This window comes from Ursus americanus, chromosome 13, assembly GCF_024610735.1.
Source record: "Ursus americanus isolate L20-20 chromosome 13, mUrsAme1.1.p, whole genome shotgun sequence".
Classification (NCBI taxonomy): Eukaryota; Metazoa; Chordata; class Mammalia; order Carnivora; family Ursidae; genus Ursus; species Ursus americanus.
In genome coordinates this window covers 36067426-36088676 of record NC_142139.1, presented here as the reverse complement: position 1 = coordinate 36088676, position 21251 = coordinate 36067426, and the positions used below count along the sequence as shown (strand labels likewise).

The 21251-nt window shown below is 42.1% G+C and overlaps 1 protein-coding gene across 7 annotated transcripts in view; it reads left to right on the top strand.

The window, feature by feature from the left end:
- The window catches only part of TTC29 (tetratricopeptide repeat domain 29), a 468751-nt gene that overhangs the window by 65695 nt on the left and 381805 nt on the right, over positions 1 to 21251 (top strand). The window contains exon 1 of one of the 7 annotated variants that reach the window (XM_087866490.1): positions 7569 to 8921. The exons of the other annotated variants lie outside the window; for them this stretch is intronic. The gene's annotated coding sequence lies outside the window, so the exon portion shown is untranslated. Of the gene's footprint in view, positions 1 to 7568; positions 8922 to 21251 lie in introns of those variants that run through there. 7 annotated transcript variants of the gene reach the window in all.

Below are 21251 nucleotides of genomic sequence, written 5' to 3'. Positions count from 1 at the left end.
AAAAAGGAAAGAAGAGGAGGAAGGAAGAGAAAGAGGAAAGAAAAGAAAAAGAAAGAGACAGGAAGGAAGGAAGGAAGAGAGAGAAAGAAAGGAAGTCAGTCAGATGCCCACGTTCTGCAGTTTTCACGCACGTTTTTGATCTCGGGATGAGACGCAGCCCTGACTGGGAGCCATGAGGAGAGTAGAGCTCATTCTGATGGGGGTGCCTCAAAGTGCCCTCACCAGTTCCCTCCTCGGGAGACCCCTCTGCGTATCTGCGTGTCACAGCGGCCCTGCAGAACTCCCACAGTTATAATTAGATTCTCAGTGGGTCTGTGAAGGGTGTGGAGACACCAGAAGATATAGCAGTTCTGGGTGGGGTGGGAAACTGAGGCCAGAAGGTGGGGGAGGACTAAGATACGAGTTAAATTGATGCCAGAACCTAGACTTCTGTTATTAATAGTGTTTTCTTTCTCAGAGGGGCTGGCTGGGCAGTTCTTTGGGCTGTTTGTTTATTGTTTTGGTTTGGTTTGGTTTTTTCCCCTCTCTTGCTAAATCATTTGATTTCTGCTGGCTCGTGCCCTCTTTGCCTCTTTCTAGCAGGCTCTGGGGCTGATTTCCAGCCGTTTCCCATCATGGGCACCCTCTTCCAGGGTTATGTTAGGTCATGGAGTTGATTTTTCTTTTCACAGTTTTGTTAGCTACAGTTACTCCACATGGTTCTTTAAAAGCCACCAGAGATACAGATTTTTCAAAAATATATATGTATATTGAGGAGGAAAGCCATAAATTTGAGTAAAATGTGAAGGCTTAAAAATGTTTATTGAAATGAAGTTTTTAAAAAAGGCAAGGGGCACCTAGGTGACTCAGTCGGTTAAGTGTCTGCCTTCAGCTCAGGTCATGGTCTTAGGGTCCTGGGTTCGAGTCCCATGTCTGGCTCCCTGCTTGGTGAGGAGCCTGCTTCTCCCTCTCCCTCTGCCACTCCCCCTGCTTGTGCGCTCTCTCTCTCTCCCTCTCTCTCTGTCAAATAAATAAATAAAATCTTAAAAAAAAAAACATCAAAACCCTGAAGAAACTACATGGTCCAAATTATGTAACAATATATCATAGATGAATGTTTATATTACTCTACAGATGCACAGACAAAACTATAATACAAACGTAAAACCTGGAAGGAAATATAACAAAATGTTTATAGGAATCTATCTCTATGTGGTGAGATTATAAGCGATTTTAACTGTTTTCCTTAACATTTTCTTCACTTTCAAAATATTCTTTAATGGGCATCTATAAGTTTTATAACAAGAAAAATTATTTTAAAACCACCAGCTATTTTTTTGTTTCCCTTTTCATATCAACTAATATATAATTTTTTCTAAAATGACAATAGATATGTCCTGCTACTGGTGGATGGAGGGTATAACATAGGCAGAGGGAAGGAGGAAAAAACAGTGCTTTCGTAAGCAAATGAATTTATGCTGTTGTCTTAGACATAAAATACTTTACTTGAATTGCCTGAAACTTCTTACTTACAAAGGTGGGATATAAGCTGTAATGAACATTGGCTGGGCTTTAACAACCCGAAATGCATTTTGCCTTTCTAATAACAGTCAGTTTTCTTGTCAGAAATGACCTTTTACCCAGCCTTGTTCAACTGCTGTCGGGAGTCCCACCCTTCCTGAGACCGGGGGTGGGGGGGATGGTAAGTTTAGCTATTGAAATCTCCCCTTTCCCATACATTTGAATTTTGAAATGAGGAGCAAAAGGACAGGAAAATTGGTTGGAACTCCGTTAGGTCCTGGCAACGTCTTGTCATTCCTGCTTCCTTCTCTGGGAACTGCCTTGTTAAATGTCTGTGCTCAAATCTAATTCTCTTGCCTCCAAGTAAATTCCTCTTTGCGTGAGTTAGTCAGAATCAGCCGCTTTTGCTTGCAACCCAAGCACCTGTGTTGTAAGGCTATTTTGCAGCTGGACTGAAGCAGCCCTATGCTATTTCCATGGATGGCTGGATGTGTAGCTTTGATTCTTGGCCAATTTCAGGTTAATGGGCTAGCCAACCAGCTAACTAATGATTCATGATGCTCTGTTTATAGTCCCAAACTCCCCTGGTGAAACCCTAGGCCAGATTGTTTTTCAGTAGATTTCACCCGACATAACCAGTTGGTCTGGCTTGGTTAATAGGACCTGGGGGCATAAAAGACCCTACTGGGAACTTCTGCCTGGAGGTCTTGGGAAGCCAAGATATATAGTACAAATCTGAGTGGTTTCATCCGGAGACCAAGCACGTCCTTCAGCAGATAAGAATAATCCCGGAGAGTTTTGCCGGGAAGGCTTGACTCCCAATGCTGGCATGCTCACTCACTCTCTCTCCCCCTCTCGGTGCACCATAGCTTTTGCCTTTATTTTAAGCCTTAGGAGAGCATGCTCAGTGAAGTCTCGTGCATCTTTTAACCTAAGCTAATCTGAGTAATCTTTATGGACCCCAACTGCCACAGAAGCAGCTAGCAGTTACAAAGTGACAGCAGACCCTCAGTGGTGAGAAGAGCCTGGGACAAAGAGTAGGTGGAGAGAGGGGGTGGGGGCTGGCAGTCTTTAATAACCTCTCTGGTGAGGGGGAGCGTGTGGTTTGCTCAGGACCAGGTGAAAAACTAAGGGGCACTCCAGACAATTTTTATAAGATACTTTAGATCAGAATGAAGTCAGGAGAAACTTCAGCCTTCTGGATATGAGGTAAAACCCCTTGTGTTATTGGAATGATGTCAAAGCCACGGCTTCCTGGGAGAGCTAATAAGCATGTTGTAGTTGTTCTTGGGTGCTTCTCCTGAGCTTGCTTCCTCCACATACTTGCCTTCTCTGGTCGCAGCCTTTGTGGCTCTCTATAGTACTGTGGTTGCGTGGTGAATTTTAAACTAAGATCTAGTGTGTTTTTTTGTGAGTCAGTGAATGATGTGTTCCAGAAATGCTCTTTATCCACTGTGGTCAAGTTGAGGACTAGTTCTGGTCCACAGAGAATTACAGGATTCACAAGACCCATGGCTCTGTGCCTCCTTCAGAAAGAATCACTGCATCATTGTACGATCACAGTTTTTTAAAGAAAGATTTTATTTATTTATTTGAGAGAGAGCAAGCGAGAGTGAAAGAGCAAGGGAGAGACAGAGGGCACAAGCAGGGTGAGGGATAGAGGGCGCTCCACTGAGCAGGGAGCCAGGTGTGGGGCTCGATCCCAGGACCCTGGGATCACAACCTGAGCAGAAGGCAGACGCTTAACCGACTGAGCCACCCAGGCGCCCCAAAGTTACTTTTACATCTTTTTTTAATCTTCCCAACTGTCTGTGAGCATCTTGATTGCAGTGACTTGTCATTTATCTTCCCGTCCCCAACAGCATCAAGGGAATGCCTTGCAAGTAGCAGGTGCTCAATAAGCATTTACAGAATAAGCATATATGTGTATGTATCTATATATTTGATGGCCAAATTACCGAAGTCCCAAGAAGCCCAAGTTTTTTCTTCTGCTGCAATGTCGTAATTTTGAGAGTGGCAAAAAGGCAGTCTAATGACTTGATACAAGAAAGGAATTTTAAAATACAGCTTCTAATGTTTGGAATAGATTGATTTTTGATCCCGGGCGTCATCTGCTGGCTATGAGTCCTGGTCCAGACACAGCCTAATGCTGTTGTGATCCGTCTGGCTTAGTACTTTGTGATGAGGACTAGCATCCTCGGTGAGGAGCCAGAGGGACTCTAGATCCACCAAAGCCTTTATTCCTTATTTATTTATTTTTTTTAATTAAAAAAAATTTTTTTAGAATTTTGCTTGAGTTTTATCGAGTTGTAGTTCTTTGTTGGGAAGGGCTACGTTTGCATAGACAAAGGTGGTTTTGTACAGCAGTTAGAAGCGTGGACTCTGGAGAGAGATCACCTGGAATCAAATTACATTCCTCTGGTTGCTGGCCTTGTGGCCGTGGACATGTCACTGAATCCTACTATGCCTTAGTTTCCTCATCTGTAAAATGGGGATAATTAAAGCACCTACCTCCTAGGTTGTTCTGAGGATTAAAGGAGTTTATTTATCTAAAGGGCAGAGAACAGTAACTGACACATAATAATCTCTCTCGCGCTCTTTCATGTAATGATTCAATAAACTCCGTATCTAAGGCCTCACTGGCCAGGAGTTTGCAGTGTCATCTGGAAGACTGCTATTAACCTGGTGTTCTCCACCACCTTTCTCTGGCTTTTCCTTACATATTCTCTCTAGGCAGGTCTTCCTGTGTGTGCGCGTATTGGAATGAGTGTGTCATTCTGTCCCTACTGGTCAGGTACCTTTTCATTTTCAAAGGACTGGATAACAAAAGATCTGTATGCCTGAATCAATCAGGAAGAAGGAAATCTTGAGTGAGAATGCCTTTTAGCCAGGTAAAGATGGATATGTGTCCCATTAAATGAAGAAAACAAGGAACAGGTGACTCCCAGAAGTAACCCGGATGTCCCTCTAAGAATCTGACTTCGGAACTCGACTATAGGATAGTCCCATCGTCCTTCCCTAGGAGACCCTATTTCAATGTATAAGACAGACTATTTTATAGCTCTTTGAAAGACGAGCGTTACACCCGTCACCTTTTAAAGACAGATACAGTGGCTTCCCCCAAACCAGTTTTGTACCTCTTAGAAATAAAAAAAGTTAAGTTAGAGTTACATTAAACTTTAAGAAATAGCATGATCTAATTGAGGTCACTTAAATCAAGCCAAATATTTAAAATGAAAATAACTAAAATTGCCAAATAGTGTTTTTTCTTTGAATGATGTCCATTTCCTCCTTCGTGATCATATGTGTGCTCACTTCTATGAACATGTGTGTGCACCTGTGGACATGGTAGTCTCCCTCATCCGCGTGACTTGGGAGGCCAGCTCCTTCCCATGACTGCATGCTTTGAATGTGGGAGGGCTCAGACAAGGAAGGCTTCCAGAGGAGATACTCAGGAACAGTGTCAACTTCTCTAAGCTGTCAGAGGTGGGGAATGGCCATGGGTTCAGGCAGCCCAAGCAACTGGAGGAAAGCCATGGGTTTGCCATGGTTGTGAAGGATGATGTCCTTGATGGTTTGAGAAACTCCCAATATTAAAATTCACCTTGGAACCTACACAAAGACACCAACATGAGCAAGTTTACAGTGTTGTTTTTGTTTTGTTTTAAAAAATAATCAGACCCGGTGGCCCATGCCCTCCACCGAGTTTCCTTTTTTATTTTTTTAATTTATTTATTTGACAGAGAGACAGTGAAACAGGGAACAGAAGCAAGGGGAGTGGGAGAGGGAGAAGCAGGCTTCTCGCCAAGCAGGGAGCCCTATGCAGGGCTTGATCCCAGAACCCTGGGATCATGACCTGAGCCAAAGGCAGATGCTTAACGGCTGAGCAACCCAGGCACCCCTGCAGTGTTATTTTTAAAAAGCCAAATGGGGGCGCCTGGGTGGCTCAGTCAGTTGAGCATCTGACTCCTGGTTTGACTCTTGGTTTGGGCTCAGGTCATAATCTCATGAGTCATGAGATTGAGCCCTGCCTGGGGTTCTGCGCTCTGCAGGGAGTCTGCTTGAAGAGTCTCTCCCTTTGCCCCTCCCCCCACTCCAGTGCAAGTGCACGTGTGCTGTCTCTCTCTAAAATAAATTAATAAATCTTAGCCAACCCCCCCCCAAAAACCCCGAAAGTGGGGCGCCTGGGTGGCTCAGTCGGTTAAGCGGCTGCCTTGGGCTCAGGTCATGATCCCAGGGTCCTTGCATCGAGTCCCACGTGGGGCTCCCTGCTCCGTGGGGAGCCTGGTTCTCCCTCTGCTTGTGCTCTCTCTGTAAAACAAATAAAATGTTTAACAAAACAAAACAAAACACCCAAAAGCCAAATGAAACAGCTCTGCTGTCAATTGACGTTTACTTGTGATTCTAGGACTAGAAGCTGACATGGGTTCAGAGAGCCTGGTGGTAGTATCCATAGTTTAGAGGAGTTCTTTCAGTCGTGAAGTCTTTGCTCTTGAAATTTGTTCACCTTCTTTCCTTGGGGTTCATTTCCTCCAACCAGGCATTTCACAAGACAGCCTGCTTCTTTAATGTCTTCAGTTGACCACTAGATGGCAACATTGCTCTTTTGTGTTACAGCGTTGACACCAATAAACACTATAGATTTATTTTTCTAACAACCAAAGTAAAAATAAATAAATAAATAATAAAAGCAAAGACCAGTAATTTAAATGCATCACTCTGTATAATAGGAATAAAGTCGACCGTATTAAATTACGAATCTGTGCTTTACTTACCTAGAAAGAAACTTGACAACATTCTGTTTGTTTGCGTCTTGGGGGAACATACTTGTGCCTGGTGCTTATGTACCATATGTAGTGTGGCCTCGGTTCATCTGGTCTTTGTGGCTGTAGGGAACTGCCCAGGTGTTGGATGGTTTTTCTATTCAAATCATTTAACCTCTCTCGATTCCAAACCCAGGGGCATAACAGTAAGTATAAGATTCCAGGGACTGCCCCGGGGATTCTGATTCGGTAGATCTAAAGTGGTGCATGGGTGTCTGGACTTTTCAAAGCACCTCCACATGCTGTTGATTATCAATAAGTTTGCAAGTGGACCTCGTGTCCTTAATTTCTCCAGCAAGAGAATCCTCAAAATGAATTTTAACTCGGTTTAACTTTAAATTGCTATATACACTTTTTAAAGAGAAAAAGTCTTAATTAAAAGTACTCAAGCCAAATACCATGTGATTTCGCTCATATGTGGAATTTAAGAAAAAAAACAGAGGAACATAGGGGAAGGGAAGGGAAAATAAAATAAGACAAAAACAGAGAGACAAACCATAAGAGACTCTTACCTATAGGAAACAAACTGAGGGTTGCTGGAGGGAAGGTGGGTGGAAGGATGGGGGAACTGCGTGATGGGCATTAAGGAGGGCATGTGATGTAATGAGCCCTGGGTGTTGTGTGCAACTGATGAATCACTAAATTCTACCCCCGAAACTAATAATACACTATATGTTAACTAAATTGAATTTAAATAAAATATTTTTAAAAATAATAAAAATAAAATTACTCAAGCATTATGAAAAATTATGAAATTATGAAAAAATTGAAGTCACTGTAATAATCACAGAACTCTAGTAATTGAAATATTTACTCACCCTAAATGTCTAAAACAAAGGTTATCAAATCTACATATGGGCTGGAATTGATGTGATGAGAAAGATAGCTTGTTCATAGTTTTGCCTCTCCTGTGTGTTTTTCATAATGGAAGATTCTCAAAGTGGCGTGTGGTGAATTTGTATAGAAATAATTTCAGATATCCCAGAATGACGTCCCTCTATTGTCATATTATGTATTAAGATGTATATCTTAAAAAATCATTAATTACCACTTTTGAAAAATGTGAGGGTCCCATCAGCTATATGAAATACTGGTTTTCTTTGTCATTTCTCATTTTCTTCTCTTCTCTCTTTCTCTTTCTCTGTGTGTCTCTGTCTCAGTCTCTCTCTGTCATTATTTGCTCTGGGTCTCTCTCTCTCTCTCTCTCTCTTTTTTTTTTGCTGTGGGTCTTTATTTACTTTTTGGTTTAATGTGATAGCTTGAGACCAGCTAATCACTATTTATATATTATTGCCTTGACCTATTTGAATCAACTGACCTCATGAGTTTTTTCCTTTATCCAATATCTTCTTTTTTTGATGTTCAAAATATCATGGGGATTAGCATTAGAAAAGAACAGCACCCTTTTCTGGTGTTAATTCATGGGTTTATATAAAGGTCCTCATGATGACAATTTAAAGAGGATGGTGCTTTCTTGAATGTGTTTAAAATTAAAGTACAGAGGTACAGAGACCTTTTAAAACCACCATAGAACCATTTTGTTTTCATAGAAGAAAAAGCACTAGGAGGCCATAACCTGATGCACCAGTTTCAAAGCATCAGATCTGCTGCTCACAGAACTGTACTTAGGTGAGACTTTTTGTTGCTAGAAGGCAGGTTTCTGGGAAACTTACGGCTTTGTTAAATCCCTCTGTCCTTTTTTGTTTCTCTGGTTAAGAAATCCTTGACTCTAAAGACAAAAGGATCCCCATATGTTAGAAGTCACTTCTAAGTTTTAAAATACAATGGCAAAAAACCCAACAACAGTCAGAAAATGGCTCAGGAGTTGAAAAAATGGGTCGGTTTCAGAGTAGATACACAACTTTGGGGAATCCTCCTTTGGCAGATGCTTGCTTTTCTTGTCCTAAGTGGTGTCCACACTTAACCACTCCCCGCATTCCAGTGCTGCTCCTTGGCAGTAGGAACAGAGTACACGGAACATTCTACCCTGGAAGTCTTAACTCCTAGGCGGCGGGACTCTGGGCCTGCGCTTCCAGGAGAAGCGCGCCCTGAGCCGGGCCAGCAGAGGGACCTGAAGTACCGCTCGTCCGTCTAGGCCGAGCCCCAGGAATCTGTGTGTCCAAAGAAACATGTATTTTCTGAGAATTTTATTCCCTGCTTTAAAAAATGCAAGAGGATTATCTGCAGGAAAATATTCAGATTTAGATCAAAACGGAAAGAGGAAGCAGTGCTCTCTAGTGACAGAGTTAAACCAGACCTCTTCCTCCTGAAAAATCGTCAGTGATTTTGATTAGCGGGAATCACTGACACTACAAATCAATCCTGTTTTAATTTTTAAAAGACACTTGAGGTGTGTTTCACAGCACCTTGTTTCTGTGTAAACTGAAAAATTAAAATAAATTTTAAACATGTTTTAAACCAAAAAAAAAAAAAGAGAGAGAGAGAGAGGGAGGGAGGCCTCTAAATTTAGAAGGTGCTAGGTCTAGCACCAGAAAAGCCTGTCCTGGTTTCCATATGTTTACCTCTCTGCAGAGCTGGCCCACAGCACACCTTCTGTCTTCAAAAGGAAATCCTGGCACCTGGAAGACTGGGCTGACAGTGAGTATTAAAATGACTTGTTTAATGAGCAGCGTGATTGAACCACGTAGGGAACGCTGAGGAGTTGCTTCGAAGGACAAGGTTTTGGTGTTTGCATTTTGTTATGTTGTATGCTTCCACTGTCCCTTATTTTGACAAGCTATCGAAAAGTTTGGGAGAGCATGGGCAATTTTTCTTTTTGTTTTTAAACCTGGTTGCTAAAAAAAAAAAAAAAAAAATAGCGCCTCTCTCTCCTTACCTGCCTCTAATGGAAGACGGGCTGTGCCACTTAAGTGAGACGCTTGGCATTAGTTCAGCACCAAAGATTCTTGAGGTCTGTGTGTGCTGATGAGCAGAGACCATGAGAGACGTGCGTATTCTTTTAAAGCACGAGGCCACCTCCACTAAGTGAGGGCTATTTACTAAACGCTGGGCGAATTGCCAGTCCTGAGGGCTGGCGGGAGCTCACCTTCAGAAATCATTAACTGCGTTCCTCCATTTTGGAGGCCTGCCTCCTCCCTCCCCAAGATGACTCTCTACTGAGTTTCTATCCCCCCATAGACTGAACACACACTGCCTTTCAAACACATAAGCCCCTTTTCTTTAGAAGTCTAACGGGAATTTACCTTTACAGATTTAAGGTGACCACTTCTCTTTCTTACTAGAAAAATATAAAACGGCCCTTTTCTTTGTCAAGTCAAATACACCAAAATCCTTTGTTTTACGTGCTTGTCATTTTGCTTTTGAAATTTGGACTTATTTCTCAACTAATTCAATTTTTTTTCTCCTGAATGGTTTTGAACTTTTTACCATTGCCCTTATTTATGGAGGACTTAATTGAAAATAAGATGATTCTAGATATCTAGTAAGTGTTGAGTTAAAAGAAATTCAGAATGAAATACTGAAAATCATACATAGAAATATTGTGTAAACCTGCTGTTAGAATTGTAAATATTGTGGCTAACAGGAAGAATAAAATTGCATGTCCTGTAAGTACACAGCTTTATTCTCTCCCAGTTGATAGAATTAGATGGCTTTACTTACAAAATCCCTCAAAAGCCAACATGTGGGATGGAAATACTCTAAAGATTCCAACCTCTCTTATCCTAGAATTTTCAGATTTTTGCGTATGTTTTTATCATCATGTCTTCATGGGGAAAGGGAGTCCATTTTGTTCAGAGACTTTCTACTGTTCACCCACCTCAGAGCCATTTTACGAGGGTAATGTAAAGGCTGGGAAATAACCGCCAATGGCCGCAAGACGAGAAGTGTATCTTTTGAAAAACAGACGCAGAGGTGCGTGGCTTTAAAAGGAGAAGGCTCACATCTGTAACGGACTTTGTTGAGATGTTACAGTCAAGTGATTGAAGAGAAAATGTGCTCCCTTTACGGACTTCTCTCTTCACAGACTCTAAGATTTCCATTCACAGTGCTGTAGAGGAGTTGCTGTCGAACCCCGTAACTGGGTTTCAGGGAGAGATGCTTCCAAGGTGGGGAAGCAGGGGCAGCGCGGCACTGACTGGTAAAGGCGTAGTCGTTCCAAGACTCTTGGGGCAGACACAGAAAGCAAGTGTGCAAACGGCACTGGATCCCGAAGTGGACAGTGACACCTGTCAGGAAGGGTGTGTGTGTGTGTGTGTGTGTGTGTGTGTGGTTTTCTGACGCCGAGGGCTTCCCACCTCTGTGGCAGCAAGATGGTAAGGCACAGGTAGCCAGAATTGCTTGGTTAGTTCTGAGTTTTGATGACCAAACCCTAAACCTATCCACACTTTTAGATGGGCAGCAGGGTTTTAACTTCCAAACAAAAGCACAGACCGCGGCACCTTCTGAGGAGAGCAGCCACGGACAGCTGAGGCAACCCTGGAGCAGAAAGGACCTGGGGTCTCAGGTTACAGAGGAGGAAGCTGGGCCCAGATGCTGGTTTTCTCAGAGATCCCTCAGTGAGACCCAAGCTGCCAAAGCCAGTTCCCCTGCACACACGTCATTACTGTTCCAGGTCAGAGAGGGTCGCCAGCCCTTGCCTTCCTTTCCCACCAGCTGTCTGCTTCCTCTCTCTTCTCAAGGGGAAAATGATCTCGAAGTAACAACATGAATATTTGCTGAGTTTGCTTTTGGTAAATTAGCTAACCCGTTGGTTTAGCCGGATCAGCAGAGAACTGTGTAGTTTGCCTTGTGGACAACGGACTCTCCTATGCTTTTTTTTTTTTTTTTTAGATATATTTATTTATTTATTAGAGAGGGAGAGAGAGATCACAGATGCAGAGGGAGAAGCAGACTCCCCAAGGAGCAGAGAGCCCGATGCGGGGCTCCATCCCAGGACCCTGAGATCGTGACCTGAGCTGAAGGCAGACGCCTAACTGACTGAGCCACCCAGGCGCCCCCTCAGTATGCATCTATATGGTGCCACTGGCATGTATTGAGGAACATTCTAGGAAGAGGCTCTATAGAATCTGCTCTTCTGCTCCCAGCAGGGATTCCCAGGCTGCCATCCGCAAAATCAGGCCACTGGGAAATGCTTTGATATGACCCAGGGGAAGAAATATTTTAAGTTTCAGAACCTAGGAAAAGCCATGATTCTCCCCAATGTTTTTTGGGTTTTTTTCATATGCTGTGGATCTTGTAACTGAGCATTGTTCCTTCTTTGCTGAGGCTTAAGGAAGCATCGTTTATCTGTAGAAAGGTAGTGTAAGGTAGCGGTTAGAGCTCAAGTCTTAGAATCAGTTGGTAGCTTAGCACCCATGGTTACACGGGAAACCTCAGTTTCCGCATCTGTAAAATGAAGGTGGTAATAATCTGCCTCATGGCTTTACTGTGAAGAATGGTTCTTTTTTCTCATAAAGATAATGAAAGTAAAACATTGGGCATCCTTTGTGGCCCCTGGTAAGTGCTTAATAGGTGTGAGTTATTGTTACTGTTGTTTATTCACGCAACAAATAATACCATACAGTTAAACGGTAATAATATGTCAGACACTCGGCTGGATTCTGGGAGTAAAATTCAGAGCAGCCTAGACCCAGTTGCTATTGTCAGAGAGGGTTACCGGCCAGCAAAAGCAAGCTATTGAGGAGATGGTAAAGTGTGGCAGATGCCACGGTGAGGAAGGGGGGGGGCATGTTTCAGGAGCATGTGAACTGGAGATGAACTGAGACGTGGAGGACATTTAAGTGCAAGTTCACCCAGTGCAGAGGCCCAGCTGTGCAGGGAAGGGCAGGTCGGGATTGCTGAGGGTGGTTTGGTGTGGCCGCAGGGCAGAGTGGCAGGGGCCCCCGAGACAGGGTTGGGAACTTGAGGGGCCAAGTCACGAGGGCTGAGTAAGCTATGGGAGGAATTCTGACCTTACCCTAAATATAGCAGGAAGCCAGCAACATACTCTGAGTGGCACTAAGGCCTGATCTGATTTGCTTTTTAGAGGCATCACTCGGGGGCATGGAGAGTGGGCTTAGAGGAGGCGAGGCTGCGGGATGGAGCCACACGGGGCGATGACAGGCACGGGACTAGGTCCGCCATCCCTAGAGCGAGCTTGCACCTGCCGCCCTCCAGCAGCCACACAGGAGGGAATACTTCCTTCAGCATTTGCTCTTTCACCCAGTTCCCCCTTTGCTCCAGTTTCAACGACTTATTGTATCCTTTTGTATCGTGTGTGTCTTTGGTGAGTTTCCTGCAACCTATTTTATAGGACAAAGTAGGAAAGAAAGAGAGGAGAGAGAGGATGCTTAGGAACTAGGACTCCTTTCTTGAAATACATTTATTTCAAAGTAGTTGTATGGTTTCCATCCTGGGTTTGACCTGGTTTGGAAGAAAGGCTTCATTGCAGACTGTGTGTGTGTCTTCACTATTAAATATCTTGTGTCTTCGTCGAGAACGTGACCCAGATGGCCTTACCATTTCAGGACTGGCTTTTTCCTCCTCAGTTAAATGTCTGACCGTAATTCTGACTCCTGTGGATTCAAACCCGTGCCATCAGGGTACTGAGCACATCACCTCTCCCCCCAGCAGGGTGTGTGAAGGTGGAAGCCCTGTGTAGCCAGCTGACACGAAATTGCATAATAGGTGAACCTGAGTCCTTTGAATTCAAACAAAAGAAGTTCTCAACCTGATTGGAATTAACCTGCCCTGACTTCTGCCTCCTCTTTCCTAAAGTAAAGATGATACCGATCGGCAGGCAGGGAACCTGATGGGTGTTAATGGGGGGTTTTCAAGTTTGTCTTGCTTTTCTTAAACTATTAAGAAAGAACAAAAAACATTATTTAGAATGAAATCAGTTTCCAGGAAGGGGAAGAAAGAAAGCTGAGAATTTATTATTAAAGAAAGAAATAGAGCCAAGGTGAAAAAAGGCCTTCTCACATCTCTTGGCCAGGTGCTCCGTGCATATAAATGTTTCAAGTTAAGCTTTAAGATCAAGGGAAACTCTGTAGGGAGCCTTGTCTCCTGGAGATCTGCTTGCTAGAGCTGTTCCTGAATACAGGCTGCCCATTTTTATTTGGTTATTAAGGATTAAAGGGGCGACGATTCTGGAATGGTAGTTCCTTGGTTTCCATTAACTTTGTACAAGATGGTGAAAAGCAAGCTTCCAAGGGAGGGTTTGCATATGTATTTCGTGCCATCAGCTCACCTCCTCCCCTGTCATCTTGTGTGTATGGGTAACGTGAAATTGTCCTTCCTCTCATGAGCTCGAACTAGAAGAAAGCCGCCTCGTTGCAATGACTGAGAATCTCTGCTCCTCTCAGAAATCCTCCTGGTTTTCACAGGAGTGTGGAGGGAAGATGAAAAGAATTTCACATTAGGTGGCTGGTTGCTCCAGATACCGAGGCTTCGCAATTGCCTTGGAAAGCCACTCGCCTTTGCCCAAGTTGGCTGGGCTTTCAGCGTCGGAATACGGGAGCAGGGGGGCATTCCATCACTCCACGTCCATATTTAAAATTTTGCTCATTTATGGCTTGTGCCACAGCCTGTCCTCAGGACTGAAGCGTGTCTGAAGTTACTTTCAGCAAGTGCCCAAAAAAGTTTAGTGATAAAATAACACACACCTGAAGAGAATGCTTTATCCTTGTGGTGGGGAATTGTGCTGCAAAGATCTCATTGCTTTGTGTCACGAATGCCTGTCTGGGTAAAGTCATTAAAATAAAAGTAAGTGTGAAGACCTCAGCCTTCAAAAAGAGCACAATTAAAAGCCAGTTTGCTGATTTAAGCCATTTCTCACAAATCATGTTTTAAAAACAGAATGGAAATGCAGAGTTTATAAAAATTTACACTCTCTGTCATAACATTTTTCGACCCCCCATCAACCCACGAGGTGGGATGTACAGACCAACAGACTGGATCTAAGAGAGCAGAGTAACTAACTTGTCCTGTGTCACAGGGCTAGCAAATGGTGGAAGTTGAAACGGAAGCTACATATTTTGACTTCAATTATTTTTCTTCAATTATTCCCAGGTTTTGTTGAGCTGCATAATATGAATGGTGAAAGGTCAGCTAGAGAAATAGAGTTCCGGGATAATATCTCTTACTTTGTGTTTTTAATTGAAATACTTATATGCTCTGAGCCTAATTTATTTTATATTATAACCTCACAGTTTCATGTTCATGGCTGTTCAATATCATGTTTGGTTTTTTATTCACTTATTTGACACAGAGAGAGAGAGCACAAGCAGGGGGAGCAGCAGAGGGTGAGGGAGAAGCAAGGAGCCTGATGTGGGGCTGGATCCCAGGACCCTGGGATCATGACTTGAGACGAAGGCAGATGCTTAACTGACTGAGCCACCCAGGTGCCCTAATATTATGCTTCTTTCAGAAGTCATAATTGTTACTTTTACATCCCTAGTTGTTATGACCTAATGAGGAACACAGTTAAAGATGACAGAATTGTAGTTTCACTTAGTGGTTAATAGCAAACTTCTTTTAAAATGTGAATGTCTTCTGTTTGAGATGGAATAAGAGCTTAGAAATAGAGATTTTAGAGTATTTTAGTGCTCTGTGTAGTGATTCGTAGACCTCTGCAAACTGCTTGCTCCTTTCTGCTTTTAAAAATGTTCCTGAACACTGCTGTTCCTTAGTGTGTGGTACAGAGGTCATAGAGAAACCTCATCCTTGAGGACAGCATCATTCAGGGAAGATGACATTCCATTTTATTTACTCTTTGTTTATTTCTTAGGAAAAATGTTGTCCCATTTAGTGGGCACAGGAATCTGGGGATGTTGGGTTTAGTCATGACTGGATGTGGGATTTGATTCTCTCTATTGCTTCCATCGGCAGTGCCTTAGTCTGTGGGCTGTTTTTTTTAAAAAAGATTTTTTTAAAAAAACATTTATTTGAGAGAGAGAGCATGCAAGCATGAGCAGGGGGGCAGGGCAGAGAGAGAGAAGCCGGCTCCCCGCTAAGCAGCAAGGAGCCCAACGTGGGGCTCCACGTAGGGCTTGATCCCAGGACCCGGAGATCATGACCTCAGCCGAAGGCAGTCGCTTAACCCATGAGCCACCCAGGTGCCCAGGCCTTGGAGGAGAAGAGATGTGTCAGCCTCCCTCACTCATGTGGCAAGTTTCTACCCTGTTCCTACTGCACTTGAGAAAGTGAGCCTGTCCTCAGCTCCCAAAAGTCAGAGGGAGGAGGTCACTGACCTCAAGGAGCTTACAGTGGGCAGATCCACAGTAAGGAGCAGGAGCTTGTGGGAAGGCAGGCCGAGGATCAGTGAGGACCCCATGGAAACATTGAGTGGAAGTGTAAAGTGAAGAAGCGATGTTGTCGCAGCATAACCATCACTGTCACATCAACTAATGGGACGACAGTCAACTATTTTCTACTGAAATTCTTGTTGCCAGTGTGCATGGTGAAAATTTAGAATACCATTGTTTTGCACCAGGTTTTTTTTTTCCTAAACATTATTTATTATTGTAAGACAACTCTGCTTTAGGGTTGATTGTTTGGGGCTAAAAATAGAGAAAACAACGTAAGAAGACTTATGCCAGCAAACCAGCAAAATGAAAGCTGCAATGTGGATGATCTGAAGAAAGCCAGTCTGCTGATTCTACCAGGGCAATTCATAGATTCCTGTGAAGTGGTCATTTTCTCAGGAACTTCTGTTTCAGTATTATGACAACAGCTTAGGTTCAATAGCACTACATAGTTTATGGAGTTCATTCCCATGCATTTTTATCACAAGATCTTTAAACAACTCTATGGCTGTGACCTAGTCAGAGATTTTTTTAAATCTCCATTTTACAGAGCAGTAAACTGAGGCTTAGGGCTGCATTGAGATTAATCAATTAGCAGTAGAGACTAGAACTTAACTCCAATTCCGATTATTTTTCTATTACTTTCTGTCTTCCTACTCTGAATTCTAAATCAGGTATTTAAAAAATTTGAATTTGATCAGCAGTTGTATACAGAATTTAAAACACCCAACATGTTTAGATAAGTAGCTGTTTGGAAAGATAAGTGACCTTTAAATCTCCCACTCTGCCAAGCAACTGAGAGTGCATTTAGGAGTTTTTCCCAGCTCCAGAATAAAGGATCCTTTGGGAAAATAATTTTAATGGTTGTGGATCACCAGTCAATTTGACTGGTATTTTTTTTTTAAACCAAACCATCTGGCAGCTGTGTCTTATTTCTTCCTGCTGCCAATGGCTGGACCCACACACATTCAGACCTCACACAAAAATGCCTATGTCTGCACATTTTCACTACGAACAGGCATTTTCAGTCAAAGCAGAGAGAAATGAGGCTTTGCCTGTCTGTTGCAATAACATTAATATTATCTCTGTACAGATGCTTTTAGAAGTACGAAGTTAAAATGCAGAGCCCTGGAGATGCCTAGAAGCACACATGAGATAAGCACAGCCATTCACGGAAGACCTGAGAAACTGAAAATTTGCAGGATAAACTTTTCACCATGACAAAGTAGAGCCATGTCGCCTCTTCCAATATGAGATTGACAGCAGGAAATCATGACAATAAAGTTAGTGTAGGATGCATTTAGGATGCAGAGAGGTGGGAGAGGTATGTATGTGCAGTTGGTCAGAATAAACCAGGATGTTATTAACTAGCAATGTAAATTTGGACCGGGAGAATAAAAAGGCTGAAATTTGAGAATGGCGAAGTCAATCTGGCTATAGATAAGCTGAGGAAGAATATAGACGTGAAATAAACATTCATTCCAGGCCCTTTGACAAGAGAGACCGTTTGTATTAGTGGATAGCACTTCAGAATTCAGAGTTGCCGAGGGTCGAATTTGCAAGCAGAGCTAAGTGTTGAATGGAAGGCACTGAGTAAAGCTGGTGCGAGAGGGTCTCACCCAGGCGGCGGTAGGGCTGGGCCGGCTCCGAGTCACATGGGAAAATGCTGCTATCCGAGGCTTGTTGACCCATTTCACTCATCCTTTCAACTATTGAAAGTAAGGAAAGGGCGCGCGCACACACACACACACACACACACACACACGGGGCGTCTATATACGTGCTTGCTTATTTCCTTATTTATTAGACTTTATTTTTTAAGAGCAGTGTTAGGATCACAGCAAAGTGAGAGGAAGATACAGAGATTTCCCGTTTACTGCCTGCCCCCTCACATGCATAGCTTCTCCCATTATCAGCACCCCCCAGCAGAGTGGGACATTGTTGTCATTGAGGAACCTCCACGCACACATCACGCGATCACTCATGGTTTACGTTATGTTCTTGGTGCTGTGCATCTATTCTGTGGGTTTGGACAAACGCATAAGGACATGTATCTGTTATTGTAATACCATACAGAGAATTGTCATTGCCCTAAAAATCCTCTGGGCTCTGCCTGTTCATCTCTCCCCACCCCCAGCCCCCGGCAGCCACTGATCCTCTTATTGTCTCTGGAATAGTTTTGCCTGTTCCAGAATGTTGGAGTCCTACAGTATGTAGCCTTCTCAGACTGGCTTCTGTCATTTAGTCATATGCATTTAAGGTTCTGCCGTGTCTTTTCAGGGCTCGTAGCCACGTTTTGGTAATTATGAAGAAAGCTGTTGTAAACATCTACGTGCGGGTTTTTGTGTGGACATAAGTTTTCAACTCCTTTAGATAAATGCCAAGAAGCATACTTTATGAATGGTACGGTTTTATTAAGAGTATATTTTGTTTTGTAAGAAGCAGCCAAATTATCTTCCAAAGTGACTGTACCATTTTGCATTCCCACCAGCAGTAAGTGAAAATTTCTGTTTCTCCACGTCCTTATGAGCGTTTGGTGTTGCCGGTAGTCGGGATTTGGGCCATTCTAATAGGTGTACGGTGTATCTTGTTTTAATTTGCTTTTCCCTGATGACATATGCTGTGGAACATTTTTGCATATGCTGATTTGCCAATCCGCATATCTTCTTTGGTGAGGTGTCTGTTAAGGTCCTTGGCCCATCTTTAAATCAGGTTGTTTGTTTTGTTATTGTTGAGTTGTAAGAATTCTTTGTAGATCTTGAATAACAGTTCTTTATCAGATGTGTCTTTTGCAAATATTTTCTCCCAGTCTGTGGCTTATCTTCCCAGTCTCTTGACATTGTCTTTCACAGAGCAGAAGTTTTTAATTTGAATGAAGTCCATCTTATCAATTATTTTTTTTTCATGGATTGTACCTTTGGTGTTGTATCCGAAAAGTTATTGCCATACCCAAGCCATCTAGGTTTTCTGCTGTGTTATCTTTTAGGGGTTTTATAGTTTTGCATCTTATATCTAGGTCTGTTATCCATTTTGAGTTAATTTTTGTGAAGGGTATGAGGTCTGTGTCTAAATCAATCTGTTTGCAAGTGAATGTTCAGTTAGTCCAACACAGTTGGATGAAAAGATGATGCTTGCCCCATTGTTTTATATTTGCCCCATTGTCAAAGACCAGTTGACTGTTTATGGAAGATCTGTTTCTGGGCCCTCTTCTTCTTCTTCTTTTTTTTTTTTAAGATTTTATTTATTTATTCGACAGAGATAGAGACAGCCAGCGAGAGAGGGAACACAAGCAGGGGGAGTGGGAGAGGAAGAAGCAGGCTCATAGCGGAGGAGCCTGATGTGGGGCTCGATCCCACAACGCCAGGATCATGCCCTGAGCCGAAGGCAGACGCTTAACGACTGCGCTACCCAGGCGCCCCTCTGGGCCCTCTTCTGTCCCATGGATTTTTTGTCTGTTCTTTGATCAATACCATGCTGTCTTGATTCCTATAGCTTTATTGTGAATCTTAAGTTGGGTAATGTCAGTCCTCCAACTTTGTTCTTCTTTAATATTATTATGGCTGTTCTGGGCCTTTTACCTCTCCATACAAACTTTAGAATCAGTTTGTTGATAATCCAGAAAATAACTTGCTGGAATTTTGACTGGGATTGCATTGAATCTATAGATCAGTTTGGGAAGAACTGACATCTTGACAATATTGAATCTTTCTATCAATGAACATAGAATATCTCTCCATTTATTTAGTTCTTTGATTTTATTAATCAGAGTTTTATAGTTTTCCCTGTAGAGATCTTGTTCAGATTTTGTTAGCTTTATATACCTAAGTGTTTTTGGGTGCAATTATAAATGGTATTTTGTTTTTAATTTCAAATTCCACTTGTTCATTGCTGTTATGCAGAAGAGAGATTGACTTTTGTATGTTAACCTTGTACCCTAAAACCTTGCTATAATTGCTTGTAGGTTCCAGGAGGTTATTTTCTTGTTGTTTATTCTTACAGATTTTTTACATAGGTGATCATCTGTGAACAAAGACAGTTTTATTTCTTCCTTCCCAAAGTGTATGCCCTTCCCTTCCCTTCTCTTCCCTTCCCATCCCCTCCCTTCCCTTTTTCCTCTTCTTGTCTTACTAGCTAGAACTTCCAATACAATGTTGAAAAGGAATGATAAGAGGGGAGATTGTTGCCTTGCTCCTGATCTTAGTGAGAAAGCTTCTAATTTCTCACCATTTAGTATGATGTTAGTTGTAGATATTTTGTAGCTATTGTTTATCAACTTGAGGAAGTTTCCTTCTATTCTTAGCTTACTGAGAGTTTTTATCATGAATTGGTGTTGGATTTTGTCAAATGCTTTTCTGCATTTATGGATATGATCCTGTGACTTTCATTTATAGCCTGTTAATGTGATAGGTTACATTAATTAATTTTTAAAAATTTTTATTTCCAGTATAATTAGCATACAGTGTTATATTAGTTTCAGGTGTACAATATAGTGATTTGACAATTCTGTACATTACTCAGTGCTCATACAGGTGTACTCTTAATCCTCTTCACCTGTTTCACCCATCCCCCCACCCACCTCCCCTCTGGTAGCCATCTGTTTGTTCTCTATAGTTAAGAGTCTGTTTCTCGGTTTTTCTCTTTTTTTTCTTTATTCATGTGTTTTGTTTCTTAGATTCTACGTATGAGTGAAATTGTATGGTATTTGTCTTTCCTTGACTGTCTTATTTCACTTAGCATTATACCCTCTAGGTCCATCCATGTTGTTGCAAATGGCAAGATATTGTTCTTTTTTAAGGCTGAGTAATATTCCATTGTATACATACCACACTTTCTTTATCCATTCATCTACCGCCGGACACTTGGATTGCTTCCATATCTTGGCTATAGTAAATAATGCTACAATAACCATAAGGGTGCATGTAACTTATTTGAGTTAGTGTTTTTGTATTCCTTGGGTAAATACCCCATAGTGGAATTACTGGATCAAATTGTAATTCCATTTTTAATTTTTTGAAGAACCTCCATACCGTTTTCCACAGCAGCTGTACCAGTTTGCATTCCCACCAGTGGTGTGCATGGGGGTTCCTCTTTCTCCACATTTTCACCAACACTTGTTGTTTCTTATAATTTTGCTTTTAGCTATTCTGACAGGTGTGAGGTGATATCTCATTGTGGTTTTGATTTGCATTTCTCTGTTGATTAGTTATGTTGAGCATCTTCTCATGTGTCTGTTGCCCATCTGACTGTCTTTGAAAAAATGTGCATGTCTTTTGCCTATTTTTAGTTAGATTATTTGTGGTTTTTTTTGGCATTGAGTTGTGTAAGTTCTTTATATATTTTGGATAGTAACCCTTTATCAAATGTGTCATTTGCAAATATCTTCTCCCATTCAGTAGGTTGTCTTTTAGTTTTGATGACTTTTTTTTTTTGATGTAGTCCCTATAGTCTGTTTTAGCTTGTTTTCCTTGCCTCAGAAGATATATCTAGAAAAACATTTCTATGACTGATGTCAGAAAAATTACTGCTTGTGCTCAGAAGCTTTTTATTTTGATGTAGTCCCTATAGTCTGTTTTAGCTTGTTTTCCTTGCCTCAGAAGATATATCTAGAAAAACATTTCTATGACTGATGTCAGAAAAATTACTGCTTGTGCTCTCCTCTAGGGTTTTTATAGATTTGGGTCTC